The sequence below is a fragment of the Mauremys reevesii genome, linkage group 9 (genome assembly GCF_016161935.1).
Source record: "Mauremys reevesii isolate NIE-2019 linkage group 9, ASM1616193v1, whole genome shotgun sequence".
In the NCBI taxonomy this organism is placed as follows: Eukaryota; Metazoa; Chordata; order Testudines; family Geoemydidae; genus Mauremys; species Mauremys reevesii.
In genome coordinates, this window is record NC_052631.1 from 92,894,969 (window position 1) to 92,917,006 (window position 22,038).

Sequence of the window (22,038 nt, forward strand, 5' to 3'; positions counted from 1 at the left end):
CCTGGTGGACTCACAATCAGAGTCTGGACTCACTAGTCCTTACCTATAGCATCAGGGAGGTTTCATTAGTCCTAACTTCTTGCTGAGGGCATTTCCTCACAGTCCTCAGTCAGCTGACAGGGAAACCCAGGCCTTCCCTCTCCACTGGGTTCCAGTCTAGGCACCCTTGAATAGGTAATCAGGACCAGTTTACACAAACCTCTGGCTGTCTTCTCAGGCCACTTCCTACCTCTCCCTGGCTTGGGCCTTTGCCACACCTCCCATCTGTCAGCTCTGCTCTCTATAAGCCTCTCCCATTGACTCACAGCAGAGTTTGTTAGCACTTTCTGCTCTCCAGCTAGTTCTGTTGCAGGAGAGTTTTCTCCACTCCCGGGCTGGGCAGTCCCTGACTCAGCAGGAGTTTTCCTGCTCCCTGCAGTCCCCTCCACCAGCTCACACAACCCCAGCTGAACTCACTTCCCACCGCTTTCCTTCCCAGCTTCCTTGGGCTCCCAGGTGTAGATGGACCTTCCATCAGAGACACTGCATCTGCCATCAAGCAACTCAGCTCCCTGGCTCCAGCCCAGTCCCTCACTGAGTGACAACTAGCCATCCACACTCCTTCCTGCTCAGCCCTGCCAGAGCCAGGGTCATCCCTTTTATCTCCTCCCTCCAAGCTTGACACCGACTGCAGCTGTAAGGGGAGCGAAGCTGATTGCACCCACAGGCTTTCATTGACCCCTTCAGGCCCAGTGTGGGGTTGGTACACCCTATCATAAAGGGAAATTCACAGTTGTTACTTATTGCACACCCTGTACTGATTATAAGTCATTTTATAAGCCTGGACAGTATGTGCAACATGTGTTTAAATGCCCACATTTTCAGTATTGCCAGTGGAGTCATGGTAAAAATCTCTCTGCCATTTTTTAGCACTCTCCATCCAGAGATCTCAAACTGTCTCTTTAATGAATTAAGCCCCAGGCCTTCCCTGTGACGCAAGTATTGCCATCTCCATTTTAAAGATGGGTAAATTACTGCTGCTATTATTTGTATGTTGCCAACAGTGCTTTACAAACAGATACTAGGACAAGGTCCCTGCCTCTGAGTTTACAGTCTGAAGGTTACACACCAATTTGTGGCAGCAACAGAAATAAAACCTAGAACTCCAGTTTCCTAGTTTGCTGCTTTAGCCAACAGACTCTGTTTCCTAAAAGAAAAACCCAGGGCCTCATGAGACCATCAGAATTCCTCTATGATCAAGAGAAAGCATGGTCTGGCAAATAGGGGCCATGACTGGGCATATGCACGTGTTTTCAGTTGATTTGAGCAAGTTGCTTACCCTCCCTACACCTCTTGTTCTGATCTATCAAAACGGGATGATGTTAATTACCCACCTTTGCAAAGTGGTTTGAAAGCTATGGACAAAAAGTAATTTAAGTTGTTACAAATTGTAATTATTTGTTTTCTCTTTAAAAAAAAAAAAGGCAAGGAGCCCAAAATAGGAGGACTCTGTCTTTCCCACCTGTGCCACATTAGCATTAGTGGCACCTGTGTCAATCTCACAAGCCCTCAGGGTGGGTCTTCAATCCCACATCCCTCTAAAAATGAGGAACCTTAAAAATTGTGCTGAGAATCTTTGATCCTTCTCTCTTCATGTGCCTGATCTAGTCACTTTAATTGGAAGCAGTTTTCAGAGTAGATGAAACACTGGGGCAGACATGTCTTTTTGACATTAATAAGATAATGGTTCTTTCAGATTTAAGTTGCTTAGAAATTTGTCACCCACTTTTAGTCTGGAGACATAAGAGAGTCTGAGAAATCCTGAAAGATTTGAATGTTGATACAGAAGAAAATCATTTTGACTGGGATTTTGTTTTATTTGAACAGCACTGGGTAATTTTGGATAAGTGCAAACAAAGACACAAGGGGTCTGATTCTCCTCTCAGATCAGTGTGAATCAGGAACCACTCCACTTTATGTAGTGGAGTCATGCCAGCATGAGTGTGGAGAACCAGACCCCAGCAGTTTATTTTCAGAGCATAGTATGGGAAATCCTCGCATATCCCTGTTGTTTATTAGTATTCCAACTGATACATTCTGCCTCCTTACATTTCCCAATAATAATTCTTTGCTTTCTGTACTGAACTATTTGTGCAGCATTGTTATGCACCATATACAATGTTACGAACTTCCACACCAGAGATGGCTGCTTTTCAATGATGGGCAAAGCAGGCGCACCAGTTGGTAACATTTGTCTAGAGTTTAAGATTATCACATGAAAGGTGCTCTGCTAGCAGTGGCAAATTGTTAGAGATTCATAGATTTTTGTGTAATAATAATAAAAAAAAGCCATACAGGACCAATATGGTCCTCCAGTCTGATTTCCTGCATAACACAGGCCACAGATTTTCACCCAGTAATTCCTGTATCAAGATCGTACTTTCTGGTTAAGCTAGATCATATCCTTGTGAATAGCATTCAGTGTCAGGGCATCCATATTCACTCCTTGGTCCCCCCACATACTCCAAGCTAGTATTTGCATAGGTAGTGGTCAACAGGAATTCTTGCAAGTTCCTAAGTACCAGGGCTACTGTACAACTTTCCGCCTGCCTGCAGGGGGAATGCTGTCCTTCTTAGTCTCTGATGCATTAAGATGCTTCCATTGCATCACTGCTGTTTACAAAGAGTTCTGTCACATCAAGTGACTTAAGCCAATGTGAAGTGACATATGAAGCTGGCTTCTCTCCTCCTCCTCCCTTGTGAGTGGCACCGGGTTGGGTACCCACAAGAAACAGATGTTCTGTGGCTGCCCAAGAGCACTGAGGAGGTCATCTCTTGCATTAGACCATATTTATTAGAGGAGCACATCACTGTATTTAAGGGCCATGTGGCATTTTCATTCTAAACCGGGGTTGGCAACCTATGGCATGCGTACCACCTTTGGCACGCGAGCCGATTTTTGCTTGGCATGCGGCTCCTATCCGGGGTCCCAGCCGCCGGCCCCGCTCAGCCCACTGCCGGCCTGGGGTTCCGATCACTCAGCTGGCAGGAGGCTGAGCGGGGCTGGTGGCCAGGACCCCAGACCGGCAGCAGGCATGCCCCCCGGCTCCCTGCTCACCACGCTCGGGTTCTGCGGCTCCCAGGAGCGTGAGCCGCTGGGGTGTGGGGCCCTGAGCCTGCTGTGGGAGGGGCGGTGGCTCACACTCCTGGGAGCTGCAGAGCCTGAGTGCGGCGAGTGGGGAGCCGGGGGCTGCACGGGGACCACCGCCCGCGTGCATCCGCTGCAGGAGCCCCCCGGGGGGGGCCACTGGGCCACAGCCCGGGCAGGCGTGCTCCCCGGCTCCCCCCTCACTGCGCTCGGGTTCTGCAGCTCCTGGAAGTGTGCGCCGCTGCTGCCCCTCCCGCAGCTCCCCCCTCCTGCTGCCTCAGCACTCCACGTGGAGTTTTGCCTCCACATGGAGCCAGCGTCTGACCGGCATGGGCATGGTAAGAGGAGTGTTGAGGCGCAGTCAGGGAGCAGGGGGAGAGTTGGACGGGTCGGGAGTTCTGGGGGTCCTGTCAGGGGGCGGGGAGTGGTTGGATGGGGCGTGGAAGTCCCGGGGATCTGTCTGGGGGTGGGGGTGTGGATAAGGGTTGGAGCAGTCAGGGGACAGGTAGAGAATAGGGTCCTAGGGGGGCAGTTAGGGTGGTGGTGGGGGTCTCAGGAAGGGGCAGTCAGGGAACAAGGAGCAGGGAGGCTTAGGTAGGGGATGGTGTTCTGGGGGGGCAGTTAGGGGCAGGGGTCCTAGGAGGGGCAGCCAGGGGACAAGGAGCAGGGGGGTTGAGGATTCTGATGGGGGCAGTCGGGGTGGGAAGTGGGAGGGAGTGGATGGGGGCGGGGCTAGGGCAGGGCTGTCCCCTCTTTTTGATTGTTGAAATATGGTAACCCTAGGCGAGGGGGGAGCCGGGGGGTGCATGGGGGCTGGTGCCCGCATTCATCCACTGCAGCCTGCAGGAGCCCCCTGGGGAGTGCCGGGCCACAGCCTGGGCAGGAGGGTCACGGCTGCTCTCTGCTAGCGGCACTGCTGCCTTTTCAAGGCTGCTGACCCCCTGCACCGCGCCAGCTCCTCCATGGCTGGGGCTCGCTGCTGCCACAAGCAGAACACTCTGTCTCTCCGGTGCCTCCAGAAGGCGGCTCCTTCCTGCCGAGCTGCTGCAGCGGCCCAAGCCTGGCAAAGCCAGTGAGAGGACTCGGGGTAGGGGCCACTGGGGTGGGGTGGGGAGGGCTTGCAGGGGGGCCGTGCACCCTCCAGGGGAGTTCAGGGGGCGGGGAGGGGGGAACCTGGTCTGGGGAGCAGCCCCTGGGCACGGCTGGCCCCTGGGGTCTATAAAGGCTGTTTGGGTTTTGCCCCTCAATGAACCGATGTGCAGGGGGGGCACAAGGTGGAAGTTTTGCCTAGGGCACAGAATATCCTTGCACCGGCCCTGCCCCAGGGGGTGCGTGAACCCCAGGTAAGAACCACTGCACTAAACTGATAAGATCTGCATTTTAATTTAATTTGAAATGAAGCTTCTTAAACATTTTAAACAATTTGTTTACATACAACAGTAGTTTATAGACTTATAGAAAGAGACCTTCTAAAAACGTTAAAACGTATGACTGGCACGCGAAACCTTAAATTAGAGTGAATAAATGAAGACTTGGCACACCACTTCTGAAAGGCTGCCGACCCCTGCTCTAAACCCTCCATTTCTGAGGTTTAATATACTGACGTGCTGAAATTGACACTGTGAGGGATACAAACTCTGTCTAAATGCATCATCTCCTTGAAACAGAAAATTTGGTTCAGAGCATGTAAGTCCTGAAGCTTACAAAAATTTTTTCACTAAGATTGGAAATGGTTTTAGTCAAGCTTTGGGTGGGAAACAAGCACGTTAGCTTAAAAGAAAAAGAAGAATTTGGCATGTAGTCAATCGCTAAAGTTATTCCCTGGAGCAAACAAGCCATTCACTTAACTCTCTCATTGCTTTAGTTGTTTTTAAACATAAAAATATAGTAAACTGAATATCTGTTGTTTATAAGCAGAAAATATTTCACATTTTTCATGTCTTAAAGTAGATAGAACAGAGACACAGGAGAGAGGTGGTAGAGAAAAGAGTGTTTATGCTGAACAAAGTGCCTCTGTTGGTTTCTAGGCAGGCTTCTGTCTTAAACTGTCTCTACACTAGGAGTCCTTTACCAGTTTACTGGAAACCTGTACTGGCAAAGTGCTCCTAATAGGGATGCAGCTATATTGGCAAAGCTGTGCTTGTATTGGTATAGTTTATTCCACCACCTTTTGAGCGAAACAAACTATACTGGTAAAAACCCAGTTTTGCTGGTTTGGCTGAGCGTGCACTAGAGGCTTTTGCCGGCACAGCTGTGTCAGTCAGGGATCATACCTCTTCACACCCCTGACTGGCGGAAGTCTGCAGTGTAGATGTAGCTTTAAGCTGTTCATTAGCAATAGGTTGGCTCCTTCATTTTCCTGGTGGGTGGTAGATGCTGGGTTTTCCTTTTCCCACTGTCTGGCCAGAATTCCTTTGACTCTTGTGAGGGAAGAAAGGGAACTGTAGTTTTTAATTGGTCCTTTCAAGGCAGAGTTTAGGGGAGGGACAGAACGGTAAAATTGACCTTAATATAGACCGTGGTTCGGAGCAAGAGATCTTTTTGTGGGCCCATGTTACAAGGCAAAGTTCAGGAGGGGAGTGCTGCATCTCCACCATTCACCTGAATCCTGTACATTTTGCCATATGAAGTCGGTGCAAACCCCAGTAAAAACCTGTGGACTGCACTGCAGACTATTTGGTGGATGCAAATGTTGTGCTCAGTGTAGTAAACAAAAAGAGATGTGAGCCTTTACCCTCAAGGAGCTTAGCACTTCTGTGAACAAGGCACAGCGCGAGAGAAGGAGATGGCAGCACAGTGAGTAGTATATGAAACTCCCTGCACTGTTTTTGTCTGGACTTTGGGCAGGTTTATAGAGGAGCCTGATTAGCCATTGACCTGCAGACAGCACCTATCCTCTATATGTGGCTTTTGTATGTGAGCAGGAAGAGGCACTTGGGTCTGGATGTAAACTAGGGCTTTGAAATTAGGTACGTAGATTTTGGCTTTGTAGCTGTCAACACCCATGATATGTTTGGGTACATCACACCACGTTATTGTAGAATGCCTTGGGTGACAGACGATGAGCCATCTGAATATTCCCATTTCGGAGGGTGGACTCATTCCGCGGATGGATGGTTTATGTAGTGAGGGAATCTGAGAGGGACAGTATCTGTTCCAGATTGCCTGGAAGGAACTGAAGATATTTTCAGAAGGGTGGAGGAGTGACTTTGCTGGGAAACAGAGGACCATCTGCTGATTTCTCACAAAATTTAAGGCCGATAATAGTACAGGTTGGTGTCTGGAAGGCCTCATCTGCCAGTTTACCTGGAATATTTAAACACTTCCTGGGGAAATTCCTAGGGATGATTTGCCTCCATCTGTTCTCTCATTGGATGATGGTTTATGTGGATAGTTTCCCATTAATGCTCCTGGGCTCTGCTGGGAGAGGAACTCAGATTAACCGACAAGCAGGTTCATGTGTAGTATTGTCTGTTGACATATGGCCTCGTTCTGGTTTTCCCCTTTTCAGTGTGCCACCAGCCACCTTCTGAAATCATACATCAGCCAGTCGTTCAGTCCATCAGACTGTGCCTTAGCCCTTATGTGAATGGCAACTTGGGTTACTTGATCAGACACTCAGTTGCAAAGAAAGTCCCGCACAATGGCCTCCAGCTATGATCATGGCGGGTGTATTTCTGAATCATGGCTAGGGCTGAGCCAGCCTGGCAAGGTTCTGTCACAGGGCCAGCCCCTGAGGCTCATTGGAGGTTTGGGCTTTATAAAACCCAAACACTCCATTACTGGCTCTGCCCACAGCTTTGTTGCCTTTGCTGTCTTGTGAGGGGGGACAGTGGCCTGCCCCCCCCTCCCATCCTGTTCCTGGCCAGAGTCCAGCACCTTCTTCTTGAGGTGGTCTCGGGGATCATGCTTCTTCACAGGCCGCCGGGTGTGTGTGTGTGTGTGTGTGTCCCCTGTCCTTCCCAGATCCACGGGGGTTAGAAAGCAGCTTGTTGCCCTTTGCAGATAGGCAGCAGGGGGAGGAGGAGATAGTCCAGTGCCAGCCACTGCCAGATAGAGAGCCCATGAGCCCCAGTGTCGCACCCTATTGGCTCTGCCTGTCGCACTAGCTGTGGCTAGCAACAGGGAAGAAAGGCCCCATTCTTAATGTCTAATGGCTCCTTTAGGCTGCTTTGGTAGCATAAAGAGACCATAAAGAAGGAATATCACTAGCACAGAGGCTTCACTGGGGCGACATCTACACTGTGAGATAGCGGGATGAGTCTCCTCCTCAGACCCAGTGTGTCTCCCCTCTCTGGCTGCCTACAGAACGGGTGAGTTTGGCAGGAGGTAATCGGGCTCTCCAGTTCCCCCACCCCCATAGGTGGGAAGATGGGGAACAGCCACTTACCTCCTCAGAAAATCCCCAACGGGGGGTCCAAGCAATAATAAGCATGATAGGATCAGATCACCAGCCGCCCTTGTCCAGGAGGCAGCAAAGGTAACATTGTGTTGTGGTCCTTGTCCTTCAGGGGAAAGTGAATGGGCCTGTGCCAGGGTTCAGATGCTTGGCTAGAACCAGCCCTTGCCCCGACTGGGTTCTAGCCAGTTATTTTGCAGCAGCCTAACTATGGCTTTCAATGCACAAAGCATTATGTGGCTGTTGGGTCTATAAGTAAAGGCCCTTAGTGTAAATACTCCACATCAAACGTTGTAACTACAAAGACCCATCATGCTTATTAGGGATAGGGACGAAGCCCTGTTTAAGAATTTCCTCCTGGAAAGCACTGAATGAATTGTAGCAAAGATTTGCATTCAGTCCAGTTACCCACGTTTACAAAATCTACAAGGGCCCTGTGAATTGAACGCAAAGGACATGTGTGCATGATTATAACACAGAAAAGGTCTCTTGCATATGTGGCCTTTCTGGCTTGCACTGTTGTTACCAGAGTTTTTCTGTAGATGTGTGCAATAGTTTGGGTTAGTCTGTGTAATCATGTCTCCCTCTAGTGGCTAGCCCCAGCGAATGTAACAGCCCGTAACAGAGAGCTGAAGGAGGTTTTCGGTGTCTCAGGTAGGTGAGGTTTTTTATGCTGAAAGTCCTGTAGTTCAGTCGCTGCTGATGATCACAGCATCTGTATTTTCACAGCCACGATTCATTAAACATGGCTTAGCAATTCAAACCCAGGCTGTGCTCTTTAGCTGGTAGATTGGAGGCGAATCCAAAGGTCATGGAGACTGTCTAGGTCACAGCCTCCCGTTGTCAGTTTGCTGACTTTAGCACAGGCTTTTAAGCATTGCTGTTAATAGGCTTGAAACAGAACCACCATTAGCCTATCCATGAAGAAAAAGTCTTCATTATGCAAATTTTGATCTTAAAGCTTTATTCATGTGTTTCCTGGCAGGCTTTTCCGTTAATCTCAAGAGCAAGATTGCTTGGAATTATCATACACCCTTGTTAATTGCATAAAAAAATTATAGCAAAGGTTGTTTTTGCCATAATCAAGAGTGATTTTGATTAATACTTCTGAAGTCAAATGTTCCGCTGGTAGTGGGAAGGAGTACAGCCCCCCCAAAAGGCAAAGAGTTGGATTAGCCTTCCTGATGGGGTTGGGGGAGCTGTCCAGGAGCCAACAGTGGTGCCCTGACCACACACCTCCCAGCCTCACTGCAGATCTGAGCTGGATCTGAGCAGTACTAATTACACCGTTGGTGTCAGATCTTTCTGTAACCTTATGCCAGTGGAGAATTGGAGAAGTGTTTTCTCTCCAGCACGCCCCTTTCCCCTACAGGAGGCGGGAAGCTTCGCAACCTTCTCCAGCTTTCCACCAGCAGATCTCCCCTGCACAGGGGGAATTTTCTGCTGTCCCTTTCTGGTCAGTCTGAATCTGCTTTGCTTTACTTGAGCAGCACAGAATAAGTTTAGTGTATTGGAATATTTGGCCCTAAATATTCAGAGGCTCTTTAAAATGAATCTCTTTCTGGAGAAGAAGCAAATTCCTCTGGAAACTGCTCAAGCCAGAGTCTCCTTTGTTTTACGTGGATGTAAATCTGGAGTAACTGCCTTGATTAGTCTGGATTTACATGAGTGCAGGTAAGAGACATATTTGACCCTTGTCTTCTCCAGGGTCCTAAGCGTTCTACCCCAAATAGTTTGAAGAGGAAGGTGCAAAGAGGGGTGTGTCTGAGGGCCTTCAGGTGATAACTTCTCATAGTAGTATCCTCACAATATGGCGGATGATTTGCAGGGTGGGTGGAAAATGTTGGTTCTCACTGAAGCCACCTTTAAGGACACATCCAGCAGGCATCACCTCCTCACCACCCCACTCTTAAGTGACTACTTCAAAAGCACCCCTAGGTTTCCAGTACAATTGTGCTATTCCTCCAGTTAAAGACCCAGCCACACTAGACAACCATTTCTTTCTGGTTCCCTGGATACAGTGAAACCTGGCTTAAAGCGACTACTCAGCTCTATTTTGTGGCAGTTCTACTCATCCCAGTTTGCCATGTGAATCTGAGAAGATTTAGCTCACAGACATTCTACCCAGCACGTACCATTCCATAGACTATGGGCCCCTCCTGCTCCTTATTTACATCAATGGTTAAAACCTTCAGCGACTTTATTGGGAACAGAATCAGGCCCATATATAACTCATTGGATACATCTCTCTCCACCAGGTCAATATATTCATAAGGGGCTAAGGGCAAAAATTAATTCCTCCGCCAGCTATTGATTTATATTTGAATGGAAAATGCTGCTGACTCTAAGACTGCAATGCTAGAAAAGGTTACGAGAGCTTGTAGTTGATATCTGAGGGGCTGCATTTCCTTGGCAGCCCTTTGAGATTAGGCTGTCCACCAGAATTCAAAAGGAAATTTTATTTCTGGCTTTTAAAGTGGAAAACTTCAAGTGAAGTGAAGATCATAAAAACGTTTTGAAAAGTTTGATTCCTTCAACGCTTTCCTGGATATAGGTGTCCCCCATGCACACTTTCCATGTTACTGTGTTGAAAGATCATCCCTATATACAATACCAATGACCAGAGAGGCGAGAACAGGCATTGTGGGACACCTCCCTGGGGGCCAGTTGCAGCGTTGTAATTGACCAGGGTGTCTACACTGGCACCATGGTGCTGTAGCCCCGGTGCAGAAAGCTGTATGCTTCTCGTCGGGGTGGTTTATTTACAGCGCTATATTATTATAGGACTGAGCTCACCTGTGTGTATGTGTCTGTCCTCTAGCGCTGGTATATGGGAGGAGAATCCATAGGCTAAAGGCTCAGATAGAACCTGTTAAAGGTTACCATGCTCTGCGTCCCATCCCACGATCAGCTTGTCAGTGCTGAGCTACATTGAGAAGCTGGCTGGGATAACTATTTGGAATAAGGTTTTCTGGAATAATTATTCCACTTTATTGCAGAACAAAGTGATTTTTACTCTGGAATAGAGTTTCCCAGCATAGACAAGCCCTCAGCTTTGCCATACCTCTGCACTGCAAGCTCTGCTCTGGCCTACACTTGGGAACATTTGGGCAGCGTGATGAGGTAAACACCTCCCCCCTGGAGGGGGCCAGGAGTGAGTTAACAAGCTGCAGTGCCCCCCTCCCCTTGTGGTAGGTGTCAAGTGTGGAGGGAGAGGTTAAAGGGGAGAGCGCAGCTCAGGTTAGGGGTTGACCAGGAAGGAGAGCAGACCACTAGCTCTCTGCAAGAGGTCTGGCTGAGGCCAGGAACTGCTTGAGAGACTGCTTCTGGTTAGCAGCTCCCTGAGGCAGGAGTGATGTCTACATCCTTGAGAGCCTGCTGCCTGCCAGACCCTCCCTGAAGGAGGGTAGGCCTGACTCCAGACAATTGTTTGCTACCAGTGCCTTGCTTGCTGCTGTGGGGTAGGAGCGTCCCCACCGGAAGAGGCCAACAGCCAAATAAACCCCCTCTAGGTTGGGTCTGACAAAACCAAAGTCTTAATAGTGTTTGTCCTGAGCGAATAGCGTAGCTGAACTCGAACTACCTTAGTTCGAACTACTCACCCGTCCAAACGCCGCGGGATCGAAGTCCGCGGCTCCCCTGTCGACTCCACCACCACCGTTCGCGGTGGAGGAGTTCTGGAGTCGACGGGAGCGCGTTCGGAGTTCGATATATCGCGTCTAGATGAGACACGATATATCGAACTCCGAGAAGTCAAACGCTACCCGCCGACCCGGGCGGGTAGTATAGACGTAGCCTTAGTCGGGTAAGCGTTACCTTCTGTACAGCAGAGCCATGTGTTGGACCCAGCTATAGCCTGTCATGTTACAGCCTTGCTCATGATCAGAGTTCAAACACAGCGCAGGCACACAGTTAGAAACTGTGTGTTAGGTTGTTATTCCACCTGCAACATGGCTGTGTCAGCAGCCCTGCAATCAGATCTGCATGGGCTGTCCTGCGTGCGCATGCAGGGCCCATTGAAGTCAAAGGGGCTCTATGCTGGTGCAGGGATTCATCTAAACATATCAGATTGCAGGACTGAGACCCATGTGGGAACTCAGCCATGTTACAGACTCTGTAAAACTAGGTGGGCATAGGGAATGTGAGACATGGTCTGAGGCTAAACATATTTCTTAGACGTGGTAGAACAAAGAGTGGAGATCCCGTCGAAGGAACGTCCGCACAGGTTAAAGGCCAAAAAAAGAGATCCTCACTAAGTCAGAGAGGCAGTACAGAACACATGATTTTGAAAATTTGCAAGTAAGCAAACTCCAAACAACAGTAAAAGGAAGGGGAATGTCACAAAATTACATGTATTTGACAGTTGTAGTCCAGTTTTTTTTTATTAATTATAACTCATATTGCAACAGCACGTAGAGGTCCAGGGATCAGGGCCCCATTGTGCTAGGCGTTGTACACACTTATCCCAAAAGGATGTCTCCTGCCTCCAAACGCTTACAATCTACTTCATAACTGTGATGCTGTCTGGAACGGCAGACATCCCCAAACTATTCTATAATTAGGTTTCAGAGTAGCAGCCGTGTTAGTCTGCAGCCGCAAAAAGAACAGGAGTACTTGTGGCACCTTAGCGACTAACAAATTTATTTGAGCATAAGCTTTTGTGGGCTACACGAAAAGCCCACAAGTACTCCTGTTCTTTATTCTATAATTACATTTCACCAACCCAGTAACAAAATGTGAACTCCTGGGTCACAGGCTTACCATGGAGTAACAGAGAGTCCCTTTGGACTCTCCAGGCTGTCATGCCATCCATATGAATGTGACTTAGTGATAAATGGTCACTTACACCAAAAAAAAAAATCACAAAATATTCAGGCTGCTTCCACTAACAAGAGATCAGTCACTTATCCCAGATCAGTTGGTACCCTAGATCGTATACCAAAGACAATGTCCGTAGCTAGTACTCCAATAAACTATCTAAAGGGTATTAACTAGGGGGAAAAAAAGAGTTATTTACAGGTGAAAGCGAGCAAACATACACACACGAGTTAACATCCATGGTTTCTAAAGGTGACTGAGATGGAGTAATCTGTCAATTCAAAATGTCTTCCAGGGCGGACCCAGTTTGACCTTGTGGATTTCTGCGTTAGTTTAGTGCCTGTGGCCCTGTGAGAGTTCAAACAGCAAAGCGATGACAAACATTTCTTGTGACCCTATTTTATCTTTTATCAGTCCATGAGAGAGCTCCCTTGCCAGTAACATTTCCAAGGTGTAATTGGTGAATGCCCCTATCCTTTGTATTGTGATGGTCTTTAATGGCCTGTTTGATCTTGATAGGCCTTCTTAATGGGGGGGGGGGGACACACAATTCCTGTGCCTGGGTTCACAAGTTCAGAGCAAACATTTTCAAAGTTACAAAGGAAAACTTACATATTTCCTTATAGCACTGAATACAAGTGAGATTAATGCAGGCAGCAATTTACAAGCATTCTGTAGCGTCTAAACTGGGGTGAGCAAACTACAGCCCGTGGGCCACATCCAGCCCACCAGCCGATTTAATCTGGCCCTCGAGCTGGGGCTTTCCCTGCTCCCACGCTCCAGCCAAGGAGCGGGGCTAGGGGCTGTTCGGTGCATGCGTGCCGCCATACCACGTGGCTCCTGGAAGCAGCGGCATGTCTCCCCTCCGGCTCCGATGTTTAGGGGCAGCCAGAGGGCTCCGCACACTGCCCCCACCCCAAGTACTACCCCCGCAGCTCCCATTGGCTGGGAACTGTGGCCAATGGGAGCCGCTGGGGCAGCACCTGCAGACAGGGCAGTGTGCAGATGTGCCTAGCCACGCCTCTGCGTAGGAGCAGGAGGGGGCACATGCTGCTGCTTCCAGGAGCTGCTTGAGGTAAACGCTGCATGGAGCTTGCACCCCTAAGCCCCTCCCAGGCCCCAACCCCCTGCCCCAGCCCTGATCCCGCTCCCACCCTCTGAACCCCTTGATCTCAGCCTGGAGCACCCTCCTGCACCTCAAACCCCTCATCCCCAGCCCCATCCCAAAGCCCACACCTCCAGTCAGAGCCCTCAACGCAACCCCCTACCCCAGCCCAGAGCCCACTCCTGCACCCTGAACTCCTTATTTCTGGCCCCATCCCAGAACCTGCACTCCCAGCCAGAGCTCTCACCCTCTCCTGCACCCCAACCCCAATTTTGTGAGCATTCATGGCCTGCCCTACAATTTCCATACCCAGATGTGGCCCTTGGGCCAAAAAGTTTACCCACCACTTGTCTAAACACTGAATACATTCTTATAACACTAACACCTATTTTGAACAAAAACAACATACAGGTGAGCTGGTTTGGTTTCCAGCTATAAGTTTGTCAGTTCTTAGCTAATGCCTATGGCCTTAGCCAGAGGTGGTACTTGTTTTACCAGTGTCCCAATAATATCTTAGTAAATATTTTGAACCCCACTCTGTGAAGAGAGTGATGTTTCGGTAATGGGTGGCCCTTGCAGAATGCTGCAGTTTTACCTTTGCAGAGAAAGTGGGAGAACCTAGAGTGTCTCAGAGAGATACAGGTGGGGTTTAGTACAGTTTTGCTATAAACAGTGGCTTGGAAGTCTCCTAAAGGGGTGGTAATACAATACAGAGTCTTTCATGTTAAGATCACCTGTTCAAATCTGTGCAAGGTCTGGAGGTTGTTACGTTCTCAGATGACTGTTGTATAGCCAGGTCTTTTTGCCTTGGTCTTCCAAGTCCAGTTTTTACTGGACAAGGGACCAAATTGTTTAAGCCCCCATTGCCAGTTTGCTCCCTGGTGTGCAGGGTCAGCAGAGACACTAACAGTGCAGAAAGATGTAGGCCATCCTGGAAACAGATGAGGTAGCCGGACCTCTGTATCTGTGCCTACATGTAGCACAGAGGTCTGCACTGATGCATTTATTCGCAGGAGCAGCACCATATAGAGAACACTGAACTACTTTCATCCCAAGTCTTAGAGGGCTGACATGTGGGTAAGGCAAGGAAACTTGCACTTTTGTTGCATTGTCTGTACCTGTTCTGCAGACACGTCAGTCTCTGGGTCCATCAATTTAGTACCTTCACAAGCATTAAATTCCTTGAAAAGAAGCTGAACATATATATATTGCACTCAGAAACACGAGGGCTTGGGCTATAGCAGAATACAGTTCATGCCTAGTAGCATAGATCACATAACTATGCTGGTGTGAATTACAATGCTATAATTCAAGCCTTGTCGAATAGTAGTGCTTAATTAGAATATATATAATTGTGGAGGGAAAAAGCTGACTAGGACAATTGGTTGTTCGAGGCCTCCTGCTACTGAAAATAATGAGAACAGAATGCATTAGCTACAAAATAGCTTCCACCTTTAAAGAGCATTGAGATCTGATTAAAAATATCGTGGAAAAGCAAGGGAGATCAGAGACCACACTGAAAGCCAAAAGCAGTGGTTCTCAACCTTTCCAGACTTCTGTACCCCTTTCAGGAGCCTGATTTGTCTTGCATACCCCAAGTTTCACCTCACTTAACAATACTTGCTTACAAAATCAGACATAAAAATACCAGTGTCACAGCACACTAGTACTGAAAACTTGCTGACTCTCTCATTTTTACCATATAATTAAAAAAAATTTGATTACAATATAAATATTGTACTTAAATTTCAGTGTATAGTACACCGGACCCTCACTAGAACGTGGGATTTGGGATCCATGAGCGGTACCGCGTTAATGCAGGGACCATGTTAAAATGAATTGCAATTAAAGTAATTAAATTTGGGATCCATGGCTGTGACCGTGTTATATGCTTCCACCTTTCAGCAACAGAAGTTGGTCCAATAAAAGATACTGTCTCACCCACTTTCTTTCTCTAAATGTCCTGGCATTTTTAGAGTTAGTGTTGCAGTTCAATATCCTTTGATTTAGTAATTGTTATAGCAGTGTAGAAAATGTCTTTCATTTTGCCTATTTGTCGGAGTGGAAGAAGTCATTGCAAACTACTGGAGAAATACCTGTTCAGGCTCTTCTTAAAATGTTTTTTATTCAGCTGATCGGGTCACTCTGGAACAAGGAAGTGACTAAAATGCAGACTCTCTGGGCCAGGCAGGCTCAGTGGTTCATTCCTGGGAGGGAGAATTTTTTGCACCAGAATAGAGTTTTAATTTAAGGACTGACCACAATGGCTTTAAAGCAGCTGTTCTGCTCTGTTGTGTTACTGCATACATGCGGGTGAAAGTACAGATAATAGCCTCCATGGGCTGGTAGTCTGTCCTGTCAGCCTGCCTAGAGAGCACTGAGGTTATGGGTTGTAAGGTAGACAGACAGGAGGTGCTGAGCCACTGCTGGTATATAAATCCAGCTGTCCAAGTAGTTTATTATTAGTAGTAGTAGTAGTAGTATTATGGTAGTGCCTAGGAAACCCAGTCATGGACCTCATCGTACTAAATGCTGTACATTTATTAGGTGCATTATGGTACTGCCCCAGCATCCTCATCATGGCTCAGGAGTCCATTGGGCTAGGAGCTGTACAAACAGTGGACAGAAAGATGGTCCCTGCCCCACAGTGATTCCAATCGAAGTCTTTGCTTTTTAAATTTAACTGCAATTAAAAAGGCTGGTGCCTGTTTATGGTAAAACCTTGATATGGCAGAAGAAATAGGGCATGGTTGGACCTACCCAACCATGGTGTTGGAAAAAGGAGATGACGATGATGATGAAAAGGGCATGGCTCAAAAATGGCTTCCAAATAGCAGAATAATCGGTTCCATATAATGGACACCCAACACTTTTGGGGTTCTGTTTGAAGGATCTCCTTGACGGAATTAATTAGTAACCAAGCCACACTCCAGAACTGGGATGGTGCGGGAAGGGAAGGAGGACAAAAAAACAAACAAAAAATCAGCAGAGACCAGGTTGTGTAAAATTTATAAAAATTGTCCCAAAATCCCAATTGATTGTACCCCTTTCTACCAGCCCTTGAACATCAATGGAGGATATAGCTGTGGCTGTCTCCAAGCCTTGCTCTGCCACTCTGCAAAGCAGTGCCTATCTGTCTTGTTCCATTCCAGTACTGCAGGCCACAAAGTGTCTGCAAAAACTAACAAGCCCACTTTTGCTTCCCTTGGCTTCAGTTGGAGTATTCCCATTGACTCGGGGACAGGATGAGGCACAGCGGCCAACCTATTTTACTGGTGCGCGGCAAATGATAAAACTGCACCTGAAGGGGAAAGGCATTGGGCACGACTTCAATCTGCTGTGAGCAGGAACAAATTGGCAATGATCACTCAAGCGCAGCTTCTAAGACCTGGATTTGGTGGCAGAATGACGGCCTAAATAACTAGCATCAGGAATCCTGCACAGAGCTCTATTAATGGCAAGGAGGAAGGGAGCTGGAAGAGAAACCAGATTTTAGACCAACATAATTCAGACAATGTGGGTATGTTTAAAGGCAAAACAGCTTAAATATATTTAGTGTGTGCTCAAGGCCTTGTCTACACTAAAGGGAAAAGTTGATCTAAGCTATGTAATTTGAGTTACGTGAATAGTGTAACAAATTGATGTAGCTTAGATCTACTTACTGTGGAGTCCACACTATGCAATGTCAAAATAATAAATAATAATAATATGGAGATATACCTATCTCATAGAACTGGAAGGGACCCCAAAAGGTCATGGAATCTGGCCCCTGCCTTCACTAGCAGGACCAAGTACTGATTTTGCCCCAGATCCCTAAGTGGCCCCCTCAAGGATTGAACTCACAATTCTGTGTTTAGTAGGCCAATGCGCAAACCACTGAGCTATCCCTCCCCCTCTCAATGCCCCTTACTCTTCTTGATCAGGTGGAGTACAGGACTCAAGGGGAGAGTGACCGGCAGTCAATTTAGCGGGTCTTCACTAGACCCGCTAAATCGACCGCCGATGCATCGATCGCTGCAGCTTCGATCCTCCGGTAAGTGTAGACAAGCCCCAACAGAAGCATTTGTAAGACTTAGGAATAGAACTACATACCATAAGCTTCCTTGAAGAGTAGAAACAAACTCTAATATAATAATACTTTGTGCTTATGTAGCACCTTTCATCTGAACTTATATTTTACAGACTTGTGGAAGTTGCATTATATGGATGGAGAAACTGAGGCAGCCAGCAGAGAGTCTGATAGAGTCAGGAATAGAACAGATTCTCGTGAATACAAATTCCCTGCTGTAAATACCAGGCAAAGATAAAAAATATGCATGTGTGTGTGTTAGCTGGATTTTGAGCATCTGGCTGGGAAGTGCCAAGTTAATTACTGTTTAATAACAGAATAAGGAGAGTAGTGTTTTTATGTTTCTTCCCTATCCAGATCACCTTCTCTATTTTCTGTATTTTTTGCATCTGGGTGTTCAGTGTTTGTGTTTTCTGAAGGTGGGATTGTTCATTGCCTGTTACTGCATGGGACTCCGTGGTGGGTAGAATACCAGGTTATGTTACTACTAGAATATTAATGCTTTAGGGCAAGGCCACCCAGAGGATTCAGGTGGCCTGAGGCAAAGCAGGGGAGCGAACATAAAAAAAGGGGCCACCCGCTGCGGTGCTTGTACTCATCGGGCAGTGCTCCGAGTCTTCGGGAGCAGTGGTGGGTCCTTCACTTGCTCCGCGTCTTCGGCAGCACTGAAGGGCCTGCTGCCGAAGACCCGGATCGCCACTGGGTGAGTAGCCAGGGAAGGGATTCTCGGCCAGGGCTCGCTGGGCCCCAATCCCCCCCTCGGCCCTGCTTTAGGGCAGCTGCCAAGGGATGCAGCAGCAGATCTTTAGTTAAACTTGAGTAGGTGTATGAACATTGTTCAGCTGATGGTTCTTGCCAGTCAGAGTTTATATCCACATTCCCATCTCAAGTCAATTGCGCTCTGTTCTTTGATCTCCTGATAGATCAGTGGAGGTGGGGAGTCTGACCCAACCCTCCTGAAGCAGCATGTTAAACTTTCACAGTTTAAATGCTTGCCATGGACTTCACTGATTCTATTGCTCCTTTCATTCCACAGTCTGCAATGACGAATAACCTGGCTGTGGGAATGGAGTGTGTGGCATGTGTCCAAACAGTCACAATATCCAGAACATTTGGTCACTTTTAACTGGAAACCGATACTTGAGCAGTGAGGATGCTAATAAAACTCTCATGGCAAAAACACATGGAGCTGCAAGTGGGCTGCCACGGACACTTAACTTCCTTAGGCCTCTTTGAAAGTCCCAGCTGAAATGAACAAGACGATGAGGAAAATATAAAGGTGTTATTTTTAAAAAGACATTGTCCAGGTGCTTTGTGCAGGGTCAGGGAGCTCTTACTCAGACATGGCTTGGATTTAAACTCAGCTGACCATTTTCAGCTGTGGAACAGCTTCCTACAGAAATCTCCCCCTGCCCCAACATTTCAGAGACTGGGAAATTCTTCATAGTTATTACCGGTTATGTGCAGTTTCCCCTCTGCCCCTGTCGCTCTGAGCTTTGTGAATGGCAGGGTGGGGGAGTGCTCAGTACAGCCAGATGCTGAGGCCTTATCTACACTGGCAAGTTTCTGCACAGTAAAGCAGCTTTCTGTGGTGCAACTCTCGAGGTGTACAGACTGCCAAGCCACGTAGTGCACAGTTGCAGCGCTGTAAATAAACCACCCCGATGAGAGGCGTACAGCTTTCTGCACTGGAGCTACAGCACCGCGGTGCCAGTGTAGACACCCTGGTCAATTACAGTGCTGCAGTTGACCTCCGGGAGGTGTCCCACAATGTCTGTTCTCACCTCTCTGGTCATCGGTTTGAACTTTACTGCCCTGCCCTCAGGTGACCAACCCTGAGCCCCAACCTTTAAATTCCTTGGGAATGTTGAAAGACCCCTTCCTATTCGTTTGGTGATGCATGCAATGGTCTCAGCGCATCTTTCCAGGTGACCATGCCTGCTCCACGCACCAGGTGATCCCCTTCTTGGAACAGTGCTGAGCTACTGGACCTCATCAGCATTTGGGGAGAGGCAGCTGTCCAGTCCCAGCTGCACTGCAGCCATAGGAATTATGATATCTCTGGACAGATTTTCACAATGCATGATAGAAAGGGGTCATGACCGGGACACACTGCAGTGCAGGGTCAAAGTGAAGGAGCTGTGGAACGCCTACCACAAGGCGTAGGAGGCAAACCGCTGCTCCGGTGCTGTGCCCATGAGCTGCCGGTTCTACAAAGAGCTGGACGTGATACTCGGGGGCAGCCCCACCTCCACTGTGAAGGCCACTGTGGATACTTCAGTGGCTCGTGTGCCAGTCAAGATTGGACCAAGCCAGGAGGAAATCTTGGACGAGGATGGGGAGGGGGACCCAGAGGCAGAGGATGACTTGGAGGTCAGAGATGCGTGCAGCCAAGAGCTCTTCTTTATCCCGGAGGAGGCTAGCCAGTTGTAGCTGTTGGAGCCTGGCGAAGCACAAACAGGAGAGGAGGCCCCTGGTAAGTGGATTGGGGGGGGGGGGGAAATCGCTGAAACGAATTGTTGGGGTTGCAGAATGCAGACTTGTGTTTGTGTGATGCGTGTATCACCACATGCCTAGTCTAAGCAGCGTAACAGGATGTTGATTAACTCCCTCACTTCATGGGAATCTGCCTCAGATCTCCACGAGACTCTCATGGAGATACTGGGCAATCTGCTGCCGCAGGTTCTTTGGCAGAGCTGCTTTGTTTTTCACGTCTTTAAGGGTAACTTTCCCGCACCACTCTGCTGTCACTGGGGGTGGGGGCGGGGCCCATTGCTGCACAGAGGTGAGCCGCATAAAGGCCCCGGCGGAAGCCACAGTCTTGGAAAAGACTCTGCCTTGATTCCCTGCTCACTCTCAGCGGCGAGATATCTTCCATAATTAACACTGTCTGTGGAAAATTTGGGGACAGTAATGATTATAAAGCCCCCCCTACAGTGCTGGCTCGTCCCAAGAGCTACGGGCCCAGCGTACAGTACAGTCCTAGAACACTGATTTTCCCTGCCACTGTTACCATTTTGGGGGTCTTGTGGCTCATATGTGCTTGCCTGGGGGCAGCCAGTTAGTGACAGGTATGTGAATAGTGGCTGTGTTTTAAATCACTGAATCAGTGGTCGGTGTGTTGCAAACAATACTGCTTCTGTAAAATGTTGCATTTTGGCTTCACAGATATGACCTTGGGAGCCCAGCCTTCCTCTTTGTTATCGCCGGCTGAACGGCTACGCAGAATTAGGAAGCAGCCATGAAAAAATAAGGACGACGACTTTCTGCGTGATGTCATGATGCACTCCATGGCCAGAAAACAAGAATTGAAGGAACGGCGGGACAGCGAGAAGAGGGACCGAATGCGGGGCGCCAGAACGAAGCCACAGAGTGACTCTTAAATGTTATGGAGCACCAAGCGGACATGCTCCAGGCACTACTAACACTGCAAACTGAGTAGCTCTGCGCCCGCCCTCTCCTGCAGCCACTGTTGTAAAACTTTCCCATGCGCCCCCCAGACACTGCCAACACACTCTTATCAACCTCCTGGCTCCAGTCTGTACCCGCTACATTCCACTCCTCCCCCGTCACAGTTCAGCATTGTAGACTCCCACTATCCACTGCACTGTTTAGCCCTGCTGAATTACAGTATCCGCTGCACTGTACTCCGAAGGACAAGGCTGTATATGATATCTGGACATACAGAAATCTTTAACCATCTCAGGACCCTCCCTTTCCCCATCGCCCACAGTTCTGATGAGGTTTTTTTGTTTGTCTCTCTCCTCCAGTTGTTTTTGAATAAAATAATTGTTTTGATTTGAAAGCAATCTTTATTCCATTAATTGAAAGCCAACAGAGCACTGCAAAGCAACAGGCAATTTTCTTAAACCTTCACAGTGCATCGTCTGCACCAATCACCTCCTAGCATTACAAGCACTGCACTCCCAAGCATAGCAACAAATGTTAGTGGCTTTCAGCTTCAGATTGCTGCCTTAAGGCATCCCTGATCCTTATGGCCCCACGCTGCACCCCTCTAATAGCCCTGGTTTCTGGCTGTTCAAATTCAGCCTCAGCAGTCCAGCCTTGGGTGAAGCTTTCACCCTTGCCTTCACAAACATGGAGCCTACAGCACATGGCTATAAGCATAGGAATATTGTCATCGGCCAGGTCCAGCCTCCCATATAGGCAGCACCAGCAGGCCTTTAAATGGCCAAAAGCACATCAACAGTCATTCTGCACTTGCTCAGCCTGTTGTTGAACCGCTCCTTGCTGCTGTCAAGGTTCCCCATGTATGGCTTCATAAGCCAAGTTATTAAGGGGTAGGCAGGGTCTCCCAGGATCACAGTGGGCATTTCGACTTCCCCTACGGTGATCTTCCGGTCCGGGAAGAAAGTTCCTGCTTGCAGCTTCCTGAACAGGCCAGTGTTCCAAAAGATGCATGTGTCTTGCACCTTTCCAAACCAGCCTGTGTTAATGGCCGTGAAACACCCATGGTGATCCACAAGCACCTGGAGAACCATAGAGAAATATCCCTTCCA

General features: G+C 48.3%; 1 protein-coding gene across 1 annotated transcript in view; it reads left to right on the forward strand.

Annotated features, from left to right (window-relative positions):
* CD99L2 (CD99 molecule like 2) overlaps positions 1–22,038 on the forward strand; it is an 81,485-nt gene that overhangs the window by 17,197 nt on the left and 42,250 nt on the right. The window lies entirely within an intron of this gene.